The sequence below is a fragment of the Heliangelus exortis genome, unplaced genomic scaffold (genome assembly GCF_036169615.1).
Source record: "Heliangelus exortis unplaced genomic scaffold, bHelExo1.hap1 Scaffold_276, whole genome shotgun sequence".
In the NCBI taxonomy this organism is placed as follows: Eukaryota; Metazoa; Chordata; class Aves; order Apodiformes; family Trochilidae; genus Heliangelus; species Heliangelus exortis.
The window spans coordinates 112,501-125,000 of record NW_027285953.1 but is presented as its reverse complement, the minus strand read 5'-3'; positions in this window follow the sequence as shown (position 1 = coordinate 125,000).

Here is a 12,500-nt window from a genome sequence, read left to right as displayed (position 1 = left end):
ACCGGGCTGCTGTTTCCCCCCAGCCCGGCTTTTGCACGGGCTCCGGCTTAGGGCCAGGAAAGGAGAGGGGGAAAGAATAAAATCATCTCGGTGAGCTCCAGCTTAAGGCCGAAGGAAAAAGTAAACGACAAGAGCAGAGAGAGGCTTCACCGACAGCCTCCTTCACCCTGTAAAAATCCACCAGTCCCCGGGCTCAGTAAAAGTCATAGGGCTCTCCGGCACCGCAAACCTGGGGGGAAAACCAAAAGCGGTGCAGCTGGGACCCCACCACCAGCTGGCACACTCAAAACACAGCACTCCATAAAGGAGGGCAGTGCCATCAACGAGCCCACGGGGACGCAAGGGGAAGCCGCGGCAGGCTCGGCAACCCCGGGACATCTGCCTTGGGCCTTCCTGGGCATCGAAGCCAGGGGCCGCAAAAACACCCACTACAGCGGGCTCCAGCTTAGGGCCGGGGACACGACTATAAAAGGAAGACGGGGCGCCGCCGCCCCGCCGTCTACCAGCTTTCTCCCGGGCTGCTCGGCTCCCGGCGGACGCCCCCAGAGCCGAGCAGGGCTCCAGCTTAGGGCCGGAGCGCGACTATAGGAGGAAGGCGGGGCGCCGCCGCCCCGCCGCTTACCGGCTTGTCCCGGGCTGCTCGGCTCCCGGCGGACGCCCCCAGAGCCGAGCAGGGCTCCAGCTTCGGACCGGAGCAAGAATAGGAAAGAGACGGGGCGCCGCCGCCCCGCCATCTACCAGCTTTGTCCCGGGCTGCTCGGCTCCCGGCGGACGCCCCCAGAGCCGAGCAGGGCTCCAGCTTAGGGCCGGAGCGCGACTATAGGAGGAAGGCGGGGCGCCGCCGCCCCGCCGCTTACCGGCTTGTCCCGGGCTGCTCGGCTCCCGGCGGACGCCCCCAGAGCCGAGCAGGGCTCCAGCTTAGGGCCAGAGCGCGACTATAGGAGGAAGGCGGGGCGCCGCCGCCCCGCCGCTTACCGGCTTGTCCCGGGCTGCTCGGCTCCCGGCGAACGCCCCCGAGCCGAGCAGGGCTCCAGCTTAGGGCCGGAGCGCGACTATAGGAGGAAGGCGGGGCGCCGCCGCCCCGCCGCTTACCGGCTTTGTCCCGGGCTGCTCGGCTCCCGGCGAACGCCCCCGAGCCGAGCAGGGCTCCAGCTTAGGGCCGGAGCGCGACTATAGGAGGAAGGCGGGGCGCCGCCGCCCCGCCGCTTACCGGCTTGTCCCGGGCTGCTCGGCTCCCGGCGGACGCCCCCAGAGCCGAGCAGGGCTCCAGCTTAGGGCCGGAGCGCGACTATAGGAGGAAGGCGGGGCGCCGCCGCCCCGCCGCTTACCGGCTTGTCCCGGGCTGCTCGGCTCCCGGCGAACGCCCCCGAGCCGAGCAGGGCTCCAGCTTAGGGCCGGAGCGCGACTATAGGAGGAAGGCGGGGCGCCGCCGCCCCGCCGCTTACCGGCTTTGTCCCGGGCTGCTCGGCTCCCGGCGAACGCCCCCGAGCCGAGCAGGGCTCCAGCTTAGGGCCGGAGCGCGACTATAGGAGGAAGGCGGGGCGCCGCCGCCCCGCCGCTTACCGGCTTGTCCCGGGCTGCTCGGCTCCCGGCGGACGCCCCCAGAGCCGAGCAGGGCTCCAGCTTAGGGCCGGAGCGCGACTATAGGAGGAAGGCGGGGCGCCGCCGCCCCGCCGCTTACCGGCTTGTCCCGGGCTGCTCGGCTCCCGGCGAACGCCCCCGAGCCGAGCAGGGCTCCATTGGTCACCAGAGAAAGCAGGGTGCCGCCGCCCCGCTGCAGAATCAAGGTGGCCCCCGTGGCCGTTTCAAGCCCAAATGCACTGGATTGTCTCTGGAAGGTAAACCTGCTACCTCGAGAAGGGAGTGGGGGGGGGGGCGCCGCCGCCCCGCCCGCAGCACCCGACTGGCCCCGCGGCCATCCTTCCGGGATCGCTTGGCTTCGGTCAAGCTACTACTCACGGCTGGAGCGTAGGTAGGATCGCGGGGCGCCGCCGCCACCGCCTTTGCCTGGGGGACACCCAGTAGGAAGCCACGGCAGGCTTGGTACAACTTAGCTATGGGACCCGAGAACCGGGTTGCTCTCGCCCTTTTGGGTGCTCGTTTGGACCGGCTTTTTTTCCGGGGAGTGCCCTTGTCTCGCTGGAAACCGTGCCGAGGCGCCGCCGCCTCCCCTTCCGCCCTTTAAGCCGGTCCGCCGGGCCGCCCCTCCCCGGCTGGCATCGGTTTCCCTTCGTCTGGCATGGTGAGCTCCGCAGCACCACCTACTCCCCTATATACGGACAGACGAGGCCACTCCCGCCGGGAGATCCAAGAGCGCACCCTGTGGTCACCGGAGAGGCGCGCCGAGCGCGCCGACTTTTACGATGACGTAACTGGAGGCAGAAGAAAACAGCGACCCCTTTGGCGACTACCGGAACCGCGCGGACAACTGGTCTACCCCGCTGCCAGAGACCAAGTCCCGCCGAGCGCGGTAGACCTGGCCGCCGCCGTGGGCGCCAGGACCGGGTAGACCTGGCAAACCGGCCCGGAGCCAGGAAGACCTGCCCGCCGCCTTGGCGCCATAGCCGGGCCGCCCTAGCGGACCGGCCCGGAGCCGGAACCGGGTAGACCTGGCCGCCGGCTTCCGAACCGGGTAGACCTGGCGGACCGGATCGGAGCCAGGAAGACCTGCCCGCCGCCTTGGTGCCATAGCCGGGCCGCCCTAGCGGACCGGCCCGGAGCCGGAACCGGGTAGACCTGGCCGCCGGCTTCCGAACCGGGGAGACCCGGCGGACCGGCCCGGACCTGGAAGCGGGAAAAGCCGGGCGAAACGGCCCGGAGCCGGGCAGACCCCGCGGTCCGGCTCGGAGCCGAAACCGGGAGAACCTGGCGGACCGGCCCGGAGCCCGCTAGACCGTGCGGACCGGGCCGGAGCCGGGAGCGGGGAAAACGGGGGGACCGGCGCAGAGCCGGCGGACCCCGCGGTCCGGCCCGGAGCCGGGACCGGGTTGACCTGGCGGCCGGCTGCCGTGCCGGGTAGACCTGGCGGCCCGGCCCGGAGCCGAAGGCGGGAAAAGCCGGGGGTCCGGGCAGACCCCGCGGTCCGGCTCGGAGCCGAAACGGGGAGAACCTGGCGGACCGGCCCGGAGCCCGGTAGAGCTGGGGGACCGGCCCGGAGCCGCGTAGAGCTGGGCGACCGGCTCGGAGCCCGCTAGACCGTGCGGACCGGGCCGGAGCCGGGAGCGGGGGAAAAGGGGGGGGTCCGGCGCGGAGCCGGCACCGGAAACAGCTGGCGGACCGGCCCGGAGCCGGCTAAACGCGGGTTAAACCGCCCGGCGCCGGGACCGGGTAGACCTGGCGGCCGGCTGCCGTGCCGGGTAGACCTGGCGGCCCGGCCCGGAGCCGGGACCGGAAACGGCTGGCGGACCGGCCCGGAGCCGGGCGGACCCCGCGGTCCGGCTCGGAGCCGAAACCGGGAGAACCTGGCGGACCGGCCCGGAGCCCGGTAGAGCTGGGGGACCGGCTCGGAGCCCGCTAGACCGTGCGGACCGGGCCGGAGCCGGGAGCGGGGAAAAACGGGGGGACCGGCGCGGAGCCGGGCGGACCCCGCGGTCCGGCCCGGCGCCGGGACCGGAAACGGCTGGCGGACCGGCCCGGAGCCGGGACCGGGTAGACCCGGCGGCCGGCTGCCGTGCCGGGTAGACCTGGCGGCCCGGCCCGGAGCCGAAGGCGGGAAAAGCCGGGGGTCCGGGCAGACCCCGCGGTCCGGCTCGGAGCCGGAACGGGGAGAACCTGGCGGACCGGCCCGGAGCCCGGTAGAGCTGGGGGACCGGCCCGGAGCCGCGTAGAGCTGGGCGACCGGCTCGGAGCCCGCTAGACCGTGCGGACCGGGCCGGAGCCGGGAGCGGGGGAAAAGGGGGGGGTCCGGCGCGGAGCCGGCACCGGAAACAGCTGGCAGACAGGCCCGGAGCCGGCTAAACGCGGGTTAAACCGCCCGGCGCCGGGACCGGGTAGACCTGGCGGCCGGCTGCCGTGCCGGGTAGACCTGGCGGCCCGGCCCGGAGCCGGGACCGGAAACGGCTGGCGGACCGGCCCGGAGCCGGGCAGACCCCGCGGTCCGGCTCGGAGCCGAAACCGGGAGAACCTGGCGGACCGGCCCGGAGCCCGGTAGAGCTGGGGGACCGGCCCGGAGCCGCGTAGAGCTGGGCGACCGGCTCGGAGCCCGCTAGACCGTGCGGACCGGGCCGGAGCCGGGAGCGGGGGAAAAGGGGGGGTCCGGCGCGGAGCCGGCACCGGAAACAGCTGGCGGACCGGCCCGGAGCCGGCTAAACGCGGGTTAAACCGCCCGGCGCCGGGACCGGGTAGACCTGGCGGCCGGCTGCCGTGCCGGGTAGACCTGGCGGCCCGGCCCGGAGCCGGGACCGGAAACGGCTGGCGGACCGGCCCGGAGCCGGGCAGACCCCGCGGTCCGGCTCGGAGCCGAAACCGGGAGAACCTGGCGGACCGGCCCGGAGCCCGGTAGAGCTGGGGGACCGGCTCGGAGCCCGCTAGACCGTGCGGACCGGGCCGGAGCCGGGAGCGGGGAAAAACGGGGGGACCGGCGCGGAGCCGGGCGGACCCCGCGGTCCGGCCCGGCGCCGGGACCGGAAACGGCTGGCGGACCGGCCCGGAGCCGGGACCGGGTAGACCCGGCGGCCGGCTGCCGTGCCGGGTAGACCTGGCGGCCCGGCCCGGAGCCGAAGGCGGGAAAAGCCGGGGGTCCGGGCAGACCCCGCGGTCCGGCTCGGAGCCGGAACGGGGAGAACCTGGCGGACCGGCGCGGAGCCCGGTAGAGCTGGGGGACCGGCCCGGAGCCGCGTAGAGCTGGGCGACCGGCTCGGAGCCCGCTAGACCGTGCGGACCGGGCCGGAGCCGGGAGCGGGGGAAAAGGGGGGGGTCCGGCGCGGAGCCGGCACCGGAAACAGCTGGCGGACCGGCCCGGAGCCGGCTAAACGCGGGTTAAACCGCCCGGCGCCGGGACCGGGTAGACCTGGCGGCCGGCTGCCGTGCCGGGTAGACCTGGCGGCCCGGCCCGGAGCCGGGACCGGAAACGGCTGGCGGACCGGCCCGGAGCCGGGCAGACCCCGCGGTCCGGCTCGGCGCCGAAACGGGGAGAACCTGGCGGACCGGCCCGGAGCCCGGTAGAGCTGGGGGACCGGCCCGGAGCCGCGTAGAGCTGGGCGACCGGCTCGGAGCCCGCTAGACCGTGCGGACCGGGCCGGAGCCGGGAGCGGGGAAAACGGGGGGACCGGCGCGGAGCCGGGCGGACCCCGCGGTCCGGCGCGGCGCCGGGACTGGAAACGGCTGGCGGCCCGGCCCGGCGCCGGGACCGGGTAGACCTGGCGGCCGGCTGCCGTGCCGGGTAGACCTGGCGGCCCGGCCCGGAGCCGGGACCGGAAACGGCTGGCGGACCGGCCCGGAGCCGGGAGAACCTGGCGGACCGGCCCGGAGCCGGGAAGAGCCTGCGAGACCGGCCCGGCCCGGAGCCGGGAGCGGGGAAGCCCGGGGGACCGGCGCGGAGCCCGGTAGAGCTGGGGGACCGGCCCGGAGCCCGCTAGACCGTGCGGACCGGGCCGGAGCCGGGAGCGGGGAAAACGGGGGGACCGGCGCGGAGCCGGGCGGACCCCGCGGTCCGGCCCGGCGCCGGGACCGGAAACGGCTGGCGGACCGGCCCGGAGCCGGGACCGGGTAGACCTGGCGGCCGGCTGCCGTGCCGGGTAGACCTGGCGGCCCGGCCCGGAGCCGGGACCGGAAACGGCTGGCGGACCGGCCCGGAGCCGGGCAGACCCCGCGGTCCGGCTCGGAGCCGAAACGGGGAGAACCTGGCGGACCGGCCCGGAGCCCGGTAGAGCTGGGGGACCGGCCCGGAGCCCGCTAGACCGTGCGGACCGGGCCGGAGCCGGAAGCGGGGAAAACGGGGGGACCGGCGCGGAGCCGGGCGGACCCCGCGGTCCGGCCCGGCGCCGGGACCGGAAACGGCTGGCGGACCGGCCCGGAGCCGGGACCGGGTAGACCCGGCGGCCGGCTGCCGTGCCGGGTAGACCTGGCGGCCCGGCCCGGAGCCGAAGGCGGGAAAAGCCGGGGGTCCGGGCAGACCCCGCGGTCCGGCTCGGAGCCGAAACGGGGAGAACCTGGCGGGCCGGCCCGGAGCCCGGTAGAGCTGGGGGACCGGCCCGGAGCCGCGTAGAGCTGGGCGAGCGGCTCGGAGCCCGCTAGACCGTGCGGACCGGGCCGGAGCCGGGAGCGGGGGAAAAGGGGGGGTCCGGCGCGGAGCCGGCACCGGAAACAGCTGGCGGACCGGCCCGGAGCCGGCTAAACGCGGGTTAAACCGCCCGGCGCCGGGACCGGGTAGACCTGGCGGCCGGCTGCCGTGCCGGGTAGACCTGGCGGCCCGGCCCGGAGCCGGGACCGGAAACGGCTGGCGGACCGGCCCGGAGCCGGGCAGACCCCGCGGTCCGGCTCGGAGCCGAAACGGGGAGAACCTGGCGGACCGGCCCGGAGCCCGGTAGAGCTGGGGGACCGGCGCGGAGCCCGGTAGAGCTGGGGGACCGGCCCGGAGCCCGCTAGACCGTGCGGACCGGGCCGGAGCCGGAAGCGGGGAAAACGGGGGGACCGGCGCGGAGCCGGGCGGACCCCGCGGTCCGGCCCGGCGCCGGGACCGGAAACGGCTGGCGGACCGGCCCGGAGCCGGGACCGGGTAGACCCGGCGGCCGGCTGCCGTGCCGGGTAGACCTGGCGGCCCGGCCCGGAGCCGAAGGCGGGAAAAGCCGGGGGTCCGGGCAGACCCCGCGGTCCGGCTCGGAGCCGAAACGGGGAGAACCTGGCGGGCCGGCCCGGAGCCCGGTAGAGCTGGGGGACCGGCCCGGAGCCGCGTAGAGCTGGGCGAGCGGCTCGGAGCCCGCTAGACCGTGCGGACCGGGCCGGAGCCGGGAGCGGGGGAAAAGGGGGGGTCCGGCGCGGAGCCGGCACCGGAAACAGCTGGCGGACCGGCCCGGAGCCGGCTAAACGCGGGTTAAACCGCCCGGCGCCGGGACCGGGTAGACCTGGCGGCCGGCTGCCGTGCCGGGTAGACCTGGCGGCCCGGCCCGGAGCCGGGACCGGAAACGGCTGGCGGACCGGCCCGGAGCCGGGCAGACCCCGCGGTCCGGCTCGGAGCCGAAACGGGGAGAACCTGGCGGACCGGCCCGGAGCCCGGTAGAGCTGGGGGACCGGCGCGGAGCCCGGTAGAGCTGGGGGACCGGCCCGGAGCCCGCTAGACCGTGCGGACCGGGCCGGAGCCGGGAGCGGGGAAAACGGGGGGACCGGCGCGGAGCCGGGCGGACCCCGCGGTCCGGCCCGGCGCCGGGACCGGAAACGGCTGGCGGACCGGCCCGGAGCCGGGACGGGGTAGACCTGGCGGCCGGCTGCCGTGCCGGGTAGACCTGGCGGCCCGGCCCGGAGCCGGAAGCGGAAATGCCCGAGGGACCGGCGCGGAGCCGGGCAGACCCCGCGGTCCGGCTCGGAGCCGAAACCGGGGACAGCTGGCGGCCCGGCCCGGAGCCGGGAGGAGCCTGCGGACCGGCCCGGCCCGGAGCCGAGATCGGGGAAACCCGGGGGACCGGCGCGGAGCCGGGCGGACCCCGCGGTCCGGCGCGGAGCCGGGCGGACCCCGCGGTCCGGCCCGGCGCCGGGACCGGAAACAGCTGGCGGACCGGCCCGGAGCCGGGACCGGGTAGACCTGGCGGCCGGCTGCCGTGCCGGGTAGACCTGGCGGCCCGGCCCGGAGCCGGGAGCGGGAACACCTGCCGGACCGACCCGGAGCCGGGTAGAGACGGGGTACCGTCCCGGAACCGGGAAGTTCCGGCGGACCGGCCCGGAGCCGGGTAGAGCCGGGGGACCGGGCCGGAGCCGGGCGGCAGACCCCGCGGACCGGCCCGGAGCCGAGTAGAGTCGCCCGTAGTGCCGCCCGGGCCCGGGTAGGCCCGTCCGCCGGTTCCGGAGCCGGCCGGATCCGTCGCTAGGAGCGGACGGACGAGCAGGAGGGCAGGACGGCAGGAGGCATCGTCGTGAAAAAAGGAGACTCGGGCGGGAGGTCGGTCACGCCGCCGCCGCATCCTCCCTTCCCCCTCGCCCGCGACGCACGCGGACGTTCGAGGCGACGATTAATAAAACGCACGAGCGGTTAACTCGTCGATCGACTCTGTCTTCCTTTCTCTCTCTTTTATTCCTTCGCGATTTAAAAGTGAAAAAATAAATAATAATAATAAATAAAATAAAATAAAATAATAAAAAAAAAAAAAACGGAAAAAAAAAAAATAAAAAAAAAACGGGGCCGGGGCTGGGGCCAGAGCTGGGCAAAGGGCCGAGACCGAGGCCTAGGCCGAGACCAGGACCGGGACCGACACCGAGGCATAGGCCGAGGCCTGAGCCGGGACGGGGACCGGGACCGGGACCAGGACCGAGACTGAGACCGAGGGCTAGGCCGAGACCTGGGCCGGGACCGAGAGCGAGAGCGAGAGCGAGAGCGAGAGCGAGAGCGAGAGCGAGAGCGAGGCCTAGGCCGAGGCCTGGGCCGGGACTGGGACCGAGAGCGAGAGCGAGGCCTAGGCGGAGGCCAGGGCCGGGACCGGGATCGGGACCGGGACTGAGAGCGAGGCCTAGGCCAAGGCCTGGGCCGGGACTGGGACCGAGAGCGAGGCCTAGGCGGAGGCCAGGGCCGGGACCGGGACCGGGACTGAGAGCGAGGCCTAGGCCAAGGCCTGGGCCTGGGCCGGGACCGGGACCGAGAGCGAGAGCGAGGCCTAGGCGGAGGCCAGGGCCGGGACCGGGACCGGGACTGAGAGCGAGACCGAGGCCTAGGCCAAGGCCTGGGCCTGGACCGGGACTGAGAGCGAGACCAAGGCCTAGGCCAAGGCCTGGGCGGGGACCGGGACCAAGGGAGAGACCGAGAGCGAGACCGAGGCCTAGGCCGAGGCCTGGGCGGAGACCGGGACCAGGACTGAGAGAGAGGCCTAGGCCGAGGCCGAGGCCTGGGCCGGGGCCGGGGCCAGGGCCGGGGCCGGGGCCGGGGCCGGGGCCGGGACCGGGACCGGGACCGGGACCGGGACCGGGACCGGGACCGAGAGCGAGAGCGAGAGCGAGGCCTAGGCCGAGGCCTGAGCCGGGACCGAGAGCGAGAGCGAGAGCAAGAGCGAGAGCGAGGCCTAGGCCGAGGCCTGGGCGGGGACCGGGACCGGGACCGGGACCGGGACCGGGACCGGGACCGGGACCGAGAGCGAGAGCGAGAGCGAGACCGAGGCCTAGGCCAAGGCCTGGGCCTGGACCGGGACCGAGAGCGAGAGCAAGGCCTAGGCGGAGGCCAGGGCCGGGACCGGGATCAGGACCGGGACCGGGACTGAGAGCGAGGCCTAGGCCAAGGCCTGGGCCTGGGCCGGGACCGGGACCAGGACCGAGAGTGAGAGCGAGGCCTAGGCCGAGGCCTGAGCCGGGACCGGGACAGGGACCGGGACCGAGAGCGAGACTGAGGCCTAGGCCGAGGCCTGAGCCGGGACCGAGAGTGAGAGCGAGAGCAAGAGCGAGAGCGAGGCCTAGGCCGAGGCCTGGGCCGGGACCGGGACCGGGACCGGGACCGGGACCGAGAGCGAGACCGAGACCGAGAGCGAGACCGAGACCGAGAGCGAGACCGAGACCGAGACCGAGACCGAGGCCTAGGCCGAGACCTAGGCCGAAACCGAGACCGAGAGCGAGGCCTAGGCCAAGGCCCGAGACCGAGACCTGAGGCCTAGGCTGAGGCCCGAGGCCTAGGCCGAGACCTAGGCCGAAACCGAGACCGAGAGCGAGGCCTAGGCCGAGGCCCGAGACCGAGACCGAGACCCGAGGCCCGAGACCGAGACCTAGGCTGAAACCGAGACCGAGAGCGAGGCCTAGGCCGAGGCCCGAGACCGAGACCGAGACCCGAGACCTAAGGCCCAAGGCCTAGGCTGAGACCGAGACCGAGACCGAGACCGAGACCGAGACCGAGACCGAGACCGAGACCGAGACCGAGACCGAGACCGAGGGCTAGGCTGAGGCCCGAGGCCTAGGCCGAGACCTAGGCCGAAACCGAGACCGAGAGCGAGGCCTAGGCCAAGGCCCGAGACCGAGACCTAGGCCTAGGCCGAGACCTAGGCTGAAACCGAGACCGAGAGCGAGGCCTAGGCCAAGGCCCGAGACCGAGACCTGAGGCCTAGGCCGAGGCCCGAGGCCTAGGCCGAGACCTAGGCTGAAACCGAGACCGAGGGCGAGGCCTAGGCCGAGGCCCGAGACCGAGACCTGAGGCCTAGGCCGAGACCGAGACCGAGACCGAGGGCTAGGCCGAGGCCCGAGGCCTAGGCTGAGACCTAGGCCGAAACTGAGACCAAGAGAGAGGCCTAGGCCAAGGCCCGAGACCGAGACCCGAGGCCTAGGCTGAGACCTAGGCCGAAACCGAGACCGAGAGCGAGGCCTAGGCCGAGGCCCGAGACGGAGACCGAGACCTGAGGCCTAGGCCGAGACCGAGACCGAGACCTGAGGCCTAGGCCGAGACCAAGACCGAGGGCTAGGCCGAGGCCCGAGACCGAGACCGAGACCTGAGGCCTAGGCCGAGACCGAGACCGAGACCGAGACCGAGGGCTAGGCCGAGGCCCGAGGCCCGAGACCGAGACCGAGACCTGAGGCCTAGGCCGAGACCAAGACCGAGGGCTAGGCTGAGGCCCGAGGCCTAGGCCAAGACCTAGGCCGAAACCGAGCCTGAGACCGAGGGCTAAGCTGAGGCCCGAGGCCTAGGCCGAGACTTAGTCCGAAACCGAGACCGAGACCTGAGGCCTAGGCCGAGACCGAGACCGAGACCGAGACCTGAGGCCTAGGCCGAGACCAAGACCGAGGGCTAGGCTGAGGCCCGAGGCCTAGGCCAAGACCTAGGCCGAAACCGAGCCTGAGACCGAGGGCTAAGCTGAGGCCCGAGGCCTAGGCCGAGACTTAGTCCGAAACCGAGACCGAGAGCGAGAGCGAGGCCTAGGCCAAGGCCCGAGACCGAGACCGAGACCGAGACCGAGACCTGAGGCCTAGGCCGAGACCGAGACCGAGGGCTAGGCTGAGGCCCGAGGGCTAGGCTGAGGCCCGAGGCCTAGGCCGAGACCTAGGCCGAAACCGAGACCGAGACCGAGAGCGAGGCTGAGGCCCGAGGGCTAGGCTGAGGCCCGAGGCCTAGGCCGAGACCTAGGCCGAGACCGAGACCGAGAGCGAGGCCTAGGCCGAGGCCCGAGACCGAGACCTGAGGCCTAGGCCGAGGCCCGAGACCGAGACCTGAGGCCTAGGCTAAGACCCGAGGCCTAGGCCGAGACCGAGGCCTAGGCCTAGGCTAAGACCCGAGGCCGAGGCCGCGACCGCGACTGAGACCGAGGCCTAGGCCTAGGCTAAGACCCGAGGCCTAGGCCGCGACCGAGACCGAGGCCTAGGCTAAGACCCGAGGCCAGGGCCGAGACCGCGACCGCGACCGAGAAAAAAAAAAAAAAAAAGGAAATGAATGAATGAATGAATGAGTGAATGAATAAATAAACAAATAATTGAAAACAGCACCGGAAATAAATAAATACACAATAAAATAAGTAAATAAATAAATAAATAAATAAATTATAAATAAGTAAATACAATCCAGAATGAAGCAGTTAATTATTTAAATAATTAAATCAATGCCTTGGAAATAAATAAATAAGTAAGTAAGTAAGTAAGTAAAAGGGAAACGAATAAATAAATAAATAATAAAACAAACAAATAAATAAACCCTGAAATTAATTAGTTTTTTTAATTAATTAAAAAAGTAATTAAAAAAAAAAAAAAAAAAAAAAAAAAAAAAAAAAAAATTAAATTTCAAAAAGGCCCGGAAGTAAGACATTAAAATAATCAATTAATCAATTAATTATTGGATCGAGTAAATAAATAAATAAATAAATAAATAAATCAACAAACCAAAAGTAATTAATTAATTAATTAAATAAAGGGAACGAATGAACGAATGAACGAACGAATAAATAAATAAATAAATAAATAAACAAACAAATAAATTTTTAGAACCCGGAAGGAATGAATTAATTAATTAATTGGTTGATTGATTGGTGGGTTTAATTAATTAATTAATTAATTAATTAATTAATTAATTACTAAAGGAAATAAATAAATAAATAAATAAATAAATAAATCGACCAACCAACCAACCAACCAACCCGGAAGTAATTAATTAATTAATTAATTAGTTAGTTAATCAATCAATCAATCAACCAGTCAATCAATGAATCAATCAATCAATCAATCAATTAATTAAACCCGGAAGTAATTAATTAATTAGTTAATTAATTAATTAATTAATTATTCGAATAAATAAATAAATGAATAAATGAATAAACAAACAAACAAACGAACGAACCCGGGGGTAATTAATTAATTAATTAATTAATTATATCGATAGAGGAATGAATGAATGAATAACA